At 36.5% G+C, this 7,703-nt stretch overlaps 1 long non-coding RNA gene across 2 annotated transcripts in view; it reads right to left on the bottom strand.

Annotated features, from left to right (window-relative positions):
* Positions 1 to 2,574: 2,574 nt before the first annotated feature.
* LOC121480070 overlaps positions 2,575 to 7,703 on the bottom strand; it is a 28,901-nt gene continuing 23,772 nt past the window's right edge. For both annotated transcript variants that reach the window (XR_005984890.1, XR_005984889.1), the window contains exons 2-3: positions 2,760 to 2,859; positions 2,575 to 2,625 (exon numbers count right to left, since the gene is read on the bottom strand). This is a non-coding gene — a long non-coding RNA (uncharacterized LOC121480070). The remainder of the gene's footprint in view (positions 2,626 to 2,759; positions 2,860 to 7,703) is intronic.

The following is a 7,703-nucleotide window of genomic DNA, read 5'->3' as shown; positions in this document are numbered from 1 at the left end:
TAAGTCATTTTTTCCAGATATATAAACAATATAATTTCCAATTGTCACTGATAAAAGTACTGGTGTCACCAAGTTGTCCCATCTTGCATTTCGTGTCCCTTATACCTTCAGTGTGTCTATTGGGAACTCTCTATGAATCAGAGACTAATTATTTGCTGAAGTAAATGCCTGTTGTTACCCCAGTGTTGTAGAAATTATAAGCATGCAAGGAATCAGAAAATGTTTACAACTTACTTCTTCAATAAGCATACAAGAAAGTGGTTTTTTGAGTATGATTTACACTTGTAATAAGTAAGATGATAAGATGTTTACCATCCAAAGTGAAGCACTCTGTATCAAAAAGGAACATTATTAATAAGTTTGCCAAAGAAACAGACATAAACCAAGACTGTCCCAGGCAAAATGCTCTCTATACTCATCCTACTCACAAATACACATTTGCCATAATACCAAGGAAACATACTTTGTATCTAAAAGTACATCATTGCTCTAAAAGTACCATGATTTTCATTAAAATTTTGCAGTCTGTTGCTGTCTACATCATTTTCTTCTGCCTGCTGGAATCCAAACATCATTTCAATATATAGAACTTACAAGGATGCAGAACCGAAAATTCAAAATTAGAGCTAACATCAGATGTGATTCCTGGATGCTACATGAGTCCCTTCTGCAAGGCATGTGGTAGTTCACAGATAAGGGGTGCCAAACTTGCAACTCAATTCCTTTCAAAGCTCTGTCTATCCTACACCACACAACAGAGTGAGAAATATAATCAATTTTGTCTAGACAGTATCAATCAATGTCAACCACTGGAAAATGAACAAGCATGGAGATTAAAGGTGAGAAAATAAACTTGAAATGCTCACAATTAACTAAATTACATACATATCATCATATAGAGAAGTTCAAAATTAATAGTTTAGGCCTTGTTTACACTTTCAAATTATGTGACTATTATATATCCTCAAACCAACTCTGCATATGAAGAGCCCCAGAAAGGCGTTCTGATTCTAGAGAATTTGAATCTTTTTGGAAAGGAAATAGAATAAAAATATCTTTATCCCATACGGCTGACTTTCAAACATGGATCTTGTTTTATAACAGAAGAAAAGATACTGAATTTGAAATGCTTTGCTTTGAGAACTTGGGGAAGGAGGTAGTTATTTCACTCATTTGAGATGACTGTTCTGTGTCAATGTGCAAGGCACCAAGAGCTCAGGGGCTCCTTGGGTACAGACAAAGAACTCCACTGATCCATTCTCCTATGTAGCCTGTCCTCATGTGTTATGGAGGGAGTGAGACTCAATCCCAGTCTAAATCAAGCACATTCAATATCTTTGTACTATAAATGGTATAAAAGATTAATCAAGATCAAGTTCTGGTTTTTGTTACTCTTATTTTTAGTATGTCACTTCTGCAGAGTCTGGCTACGATAGAATATTGCAACAAAAGCTTCTGGGTGCGGGGGGAAATGTAAGTGAATCACTGGGGTTTAGTCAATGCTCTTCACATAAGGGCATGTACTTTCAATCCTGTAGAGTTTTCATACTAGCAAAACTACAAAATATGAAAGTTACCAGGTGCCCCTTCATGAGAAGAAGCTTAAATACAAATAGACATGGTTTACCTAAGGTCACCCTTAGTAGGTGGCAAAGCTAAGGTTGTACAATATGGGAACTTATGCTTTGTTATGCGACAGGGCAGTGAAGGATATTTGAGGCATTTCAAGAATATAGTGTTCCTGCAATGTTACCTGCAAAGAGCACTCCATATGTTTTAATATATTACCTTCATCAGTGGTTCACAAAATATGGTCTCCAGATCAGCATCATCAGCATCTCCTGGGAACTTGTCAGAATTGCAAATGTCTTGGGTCCCACCCCACATCAACTGAATCAGAAACTTGTGGAGCTCCCAAAAACGTTTTAACAAATCTTCCAGCTCAATCTGAAGAATGCTAAAATATAAGAACTACTGATTTAGTTGTTTCCCAGAGTCTATATGATTGGCAACACATTTAGGATATTTCCTCTCTTCACCTAATTTTTAAAAAAGTACCACAAAATCAAGGTAAATCTGATCTTTTAGGTTCAAAATCTGATCATTTATGGGTGAGAATATAGCGTAAGTTTATTAATTTATTTATTTCATTCATTCAAACTGACCAACTGTAAACTTCATCCTACAAATCTATTTCAGAATGGAAGAAGAAACAAAGAATGTTTAAGGTATGATTCTATCTTTTAGGAGCTCAAATATACCAAGAAAATAAGAAACTGCATTTAGCATTATTTTGAAAGTGGTACTTGGTAAGTGCTACTATTAACTAGTAATTAACTGAGACCCTTCCAGCCATCAGATCCAAGTAAAACACTTTAGAATTCCTATAGCCTCTGGAAGTCTACAGTTCTTTCCCAAGATTAACGCAAATTGTTCTTGCAGCCACGTCTATCTTCTGATGGCTGATCTCTCTCATCCTTAATTTTTTGTTCTTAATGTGAAACACAGTCTTTTTCAAATTCCAAAGATCAAAGTAAAACAAAATACAAAACACTCACCTAAATTATTAAGGAATTACAGTCAGTTTCAACTGGAACTCCAAGGGTCGTGAAAAAGTGTTCTATCCTGAAGGAAGGCAAAAGGATTCCAGTCAGAGACAGGATTCTTTGTGTCCCTTAAAAGTCCTAACAGTTTCCCTATGACTTTATCCCTCACAGCATCCAGCCCTCCAATCCCTTGACTTCTCATCTCACTCTTACCCCATTTCTTGCAGAAGAAAAGGTCTCTGTTGCTTATTTTCCTGCTTGCCATCATGATCAGGAATTCCATTTCCTAATCCCATGCAGCATTTTCTTTTTTCTGTAAACAAATAAATCTTCTCTAAAAGATGTATTTGTAGTAAATGTTTGTAAAAAAAAAAATATTCACCTCTTATAACTCAAAACCTTGGTGACTAGCAGAACAATTTGTACTTGAGATATTAACAGGACTTTCAATAGCATATGAATGATAAGCATTTACTCAAGAAAATCTTTATCAGCTGTGTCCAGAGAACTGTTAAATCTACACAGAGGAATGAACTGTCTTTGGTTTTACAGAGCTTGTGAACTAGTAAGTTCTTGACAGGGAAAGATGTGGGAGGAAGAGAGAGATTCCCACAGAGCTGGGTAAATTGCTTTCAATTTTCTATGAAATGACAGCAGAAATGTTCATCCCAATACTACTTCAATAATTCCATAACTTCAAAGAAGTCAACATTTAAGGCATGACCCTGAAAGTTTAGAGTTACAACTCTAGACCAAAGAGACCATTTGTTTAGGGGTTAAAGCCACAGGAATTGACTAGAATCACTAGGGAGAATAGAGAAAGAATATCTTCTGATAAGAGTAACTGTAAATATCTACAAGGTACATGAAATAAAGGAGTCAAATATTATTAGAGATACAAATACAAACGAATACATGGAGAAGAATATTAAGAATAGCATGGTTGGGGCAGCCCGGGTGGCTCAGTGGTTTAGTGCCACCTTCAGCTCAGGGCGTGATCCTGGAGACCCAGGATCGAGTCCCATGTCAGGCTCCCTACATGGAGCCTGCTTCTCCCTCTGCCTGTGTCTCTGCCTCTCTCTCTGACTCTGTGTCTCTCATGAATAAATAAATAAAATCTTAAAAAAAAAAAGAATAGCATGGTTGTTACTAATAAATGCTTCAGAGGTGAAGGAGGTTGAAAGTTGAGATATATTTATTGTCTCAAGTGAATTGAGTCATTGAACTTGTTTAGAAGATACTGTGGAATGAAGGGGTTGAAAATCAGACTGGTGGGTCAATGGGCTGGAAATAAAAAACTTAAAATTAAAAAAAAACAAAACTCAAAATCACTATTTTGCCCCATTCCCTATTTCAACATTCTTGGGAGAGAAGGTGATAATTTAATTAACTAAAACACAAATATAAGGAATTTCACATTAAAAGAACTTCCTTGATAAAAAAATTTGAAAGAACTCCTACTATCAAAAGGCAAGAGGGATTAACTAGCATTGGGCTTACCCTCTTGTTATAAATAGTTAAGAGTTAAAACACATAAACAATTCTTGTAGGCACTTGAACTACAACTAGAGCAGAGCTCCAAACTTGAGAGAAGTAGACAACACAAAGTGAACCCTGTGTTCTTCCTGGGTCTCACTGAGGGCATCTTCCAAACTTCAGTGCAGAGATATGGAGTCCAAGCAAAGAGCAGTGTTGCCTGCTAACAAGAAGATATAGGTTATTATTTGGGGTTGCCAAGGCAGGTAAGATTTGAGGGGAGGGTCCTGGAGATGAGCAATAAGGTAAAAACTCTAAAAATCTGTGTTCAGAAATCTCTTCTGTTCCTTGGCTGATCCCAAGCTGTACACCCACAAAATTAGAACAAAATTCTAAGAGGCACAGCAGAGAAGACTACATGGCTCTGAAAAGACAGAAGTTGGAGTTGTGCTAAACCAGTGTGGAAAGGCCTTGGTGAACAATCTTGTCTTTGGGTTCCAAGCCCAGAAAATGTCACATCCTAGGAGTAGGTGCAAAACAAAACAGGCCTGCTGTAACAAAGCCTAAAATCAAGTTTCTCTATGATCAAAGTTAACTGCAGGTAATTTAACTGACTGTCAGAACAAAACTCAAGGCTCTTTAGAGGAAGACATCATAGTGTAGAGCTTGATCATGTATCATCCAAATGTGATTAAGCAGGAAAAAGCTAATAAAAGAGATTTAAAAATTAATGAGATCCAGAGATGATTCACATGCAGAAGTTAGCATGTAACATAATCAATGTATAAAGAAAATAGAGGAAATGGACAAATTAGATTTTAAAAATGAAATATTTAAATACAGAATTAGAATTTTTAAAAAAACTTAATGGGCATTCTAGAACTGCAACTTGTAATATCTGAAATATATCTGAAATGAAGAATTTATTGGATAGGCCTAACAGTAGATCAGCACAGAAGACAGGATTAGTGAGTGCAAAGATATTTCAATAGGATGTATTGACACTGAAGTAAAGAGAGAACAAGGAAAGAAACAATAGAATATGCAGATCTTCTCTAAAAGTCTAAACACCTTCCACTGGAATTCCAAAAGGAGATGCAAGAGAATGAGACAGAAGGGATATCTGAGAAATATTGGCAGAGAATTTTTCATATCTGATGAGAGATATCAACGTACAAATTCTAGTTCACTGATCTCTTATACAGGACAAATACAAACAAAATCACACTTAAGCCCTCTATAATCAATTGCTAAAAATCAAATACAAAAAGGAAACCTTAAAAGCAACCAGGAATAGAGACATAGCACTTTCAAAGGTCCTCTAAGATGACTGACTTTCCCCAAATTTTATTTCCTTCCTACCTCCTCATATGCTGGACAGACCGGTACTTCCCATTATTTCATGAGCAAATAATTCTCTGATATTATTTGTCTTGATAGGCCCCCAATTTAAAGGATTTTGTCAAAGACAGACAAAAAAAATGACAAGAGCAAAGAAATACTTCTGGGCCAGAAAGTTTCTGTCCAGATTACAGCAGGTTCCACAAAAGCAAGCATCTTATCTACTTTGCCATGGCAATCTACCTAGTGCCTAGAACAGTGTGTGCCATATAGCAGTGATTCACTCAGACTTTGAATTATGAATGAATGATAAAATATTGAAATCTAAATTTAACAGACTATAGACCAAAAAATTATGGAAGCAAATTTTACTATAAATCAGGAATATATTATTAAACATTATTTAACATTAAAGACATCTTGTTTAGGGATGCCTGGGTGGCTCAGTGCTTGAGCATCTGCCTTGGCTCAGGGAGTGATCTCAGGGTCCTGGGATTGAGACCCGCATTGTGCTTCTATCTGCCTATGTCTCTGCCTCTCTCTGTGTCTCTCATGAAATCTTTAAAAAAATAAACAAATAAAAATAAAAACATTTTGTTTAAACATAAAAACACAAGCAATATTTATAAATATCATAAAAACATTCAGAAAGCCTTGAGAGAGAAATTGGGATTCCTGATAAGATTACATCTGATATGGAAATTATTACTTTATTTTAGGTACTCGCAAATATTATAAAATTCAGTTTTCTAAAAGTCAGGTTTTTATAATTTATCCTTCTAGACAATCAAATTTCAAGCAAGGAAGATTGTTTTCTGGGTATATTGCCATACATTTGAAATTGCTTTATAATATTCTTTTATCTTAAGCCAAATCACTTGGCAAGGCACATTCTTTAAAGTTAAAATGTAGGGACGCCTGAGTGGCTCAGTGGTTGAGTGCCTGCCTTCAGCTCAGTGCATGATTCTGGAGTGCCAGGATCGAGTCCCACATCAGGCTCCCTGCATGGAGCCTGCTTCTCTCTCTGCCTATGTCTCTGCCTCTCTCTGTGTGTCTCTCATGATTAAATAAGTAAAATCTTTTTTAAAAATTAAAAAATAAAGTTAAAATATAAAATGAGGAGGGGGGATGTGGAATAGCAGAATAATTTTAAATTGAAGTTCTACTCATGGTATTGTAATGTTCTTTGATCTTGCCCTCACACAGTAGGGGTTAAGAAAACATCACTAGAAAACATAATTTGGACACTTAATCTTAAATAGAGTCAAACACAAATGGCATGAATATCAGAGAAAAGGATGTTTCACCATCTCATGCTAGTAGTATCTAGTAGCAGTATTATAACTAGCAATCAGAGGGTATCTCTTAGAGTAATCCCTATCATATTCACTAAATTTAGAACTACTACAGAGAATACATTGGTTTAAATTTCGGTAGATGAAACTATAGTGTCATCTTTTAATTAATTAATTAATGAATTAGAAGATTGATTGATTTTGAGTAGGGGGGCATGCAAGCATGTAGAGGGGCAGAGGGAGAGAAAATCCTCAAGCAGACTCCCCACTGAACATGGGGCCCCACATGGTGCCCAATCCCAGGACCCTGAGACCATAACCTGAGCCAAAAATCAAGATTTGACCATTTAACCTACTGAGCCATCCAGATGCCCCAAATGTAATCTTAGAATCAGCCCAGGATTCCCTTTTATTTAAAGCTAAGATGGCATTCCTCCCCCAACAAACTATGTAGCCAGTTGTTTTTTTTTTAAGTTGAAAATTTATGTCACACTAACTCACTGTTAGCTTTTAATTATATTGCTTCTCTGATCATCTTAATTTATTTTAAACCAGATATTTCTATTCAAAGATACTTAATATACTTCTATGTACTTTAAGTACCACAGCTATATACATAAGAAAATGAGTGGTATGGGATCCCTGGGTGGCGCAGCGGTTTGGCGCCTGCCTTTGGCCCAGGGTGCCATCCTGGAGACCCGGGATCGAATCCCACGTCGGGCTCCCGGTGCATGGAGCCTGCTCCTCCCTCTGCCTGTGTCTCTGCCCCTCTCTCTCTCAATCTGTGTGACTATCATAAATAAATTTAAAAAAAAAGAAAAAATAAATAAAATGAGTGGAATGAAGTTTGACCTTCTTTCTTTTTAAATATAATTTTTAAAGATTTTATTTATTCATGAGAGACATATAAAGAGAGTCAGAGACACAGGCAGAGAGAGAAGTAGGTTCCCCATGGGAAGCCTGATGCGAGATTTGATCCTAGGACCCCTGGATCATGACCTGAGCCAAAGGCAGACGCTCAACCACTAAGCCACCCAGGCATCCT

Source organism: Vulpes lagopus, chromosome 21 (assembly GCF_018345385.1).
Source record: "Vulpes lagopus strain Blue_001 chromosome 21, ASM1834538v1, whole genome shotgun sequence".
In the NCBI taxonomy this organism is placed as follows: Eukaryota; Metazoa; Chordata; class Mammalia; order Carnivora; family Canidae; genus Vulpes; species Vulpes lagopus.
The sequence above is the reverse complement of the archived record's forward strand: the minus strand, read 5'-3'. Positions and strand labels throughout refer to the sequence as shown.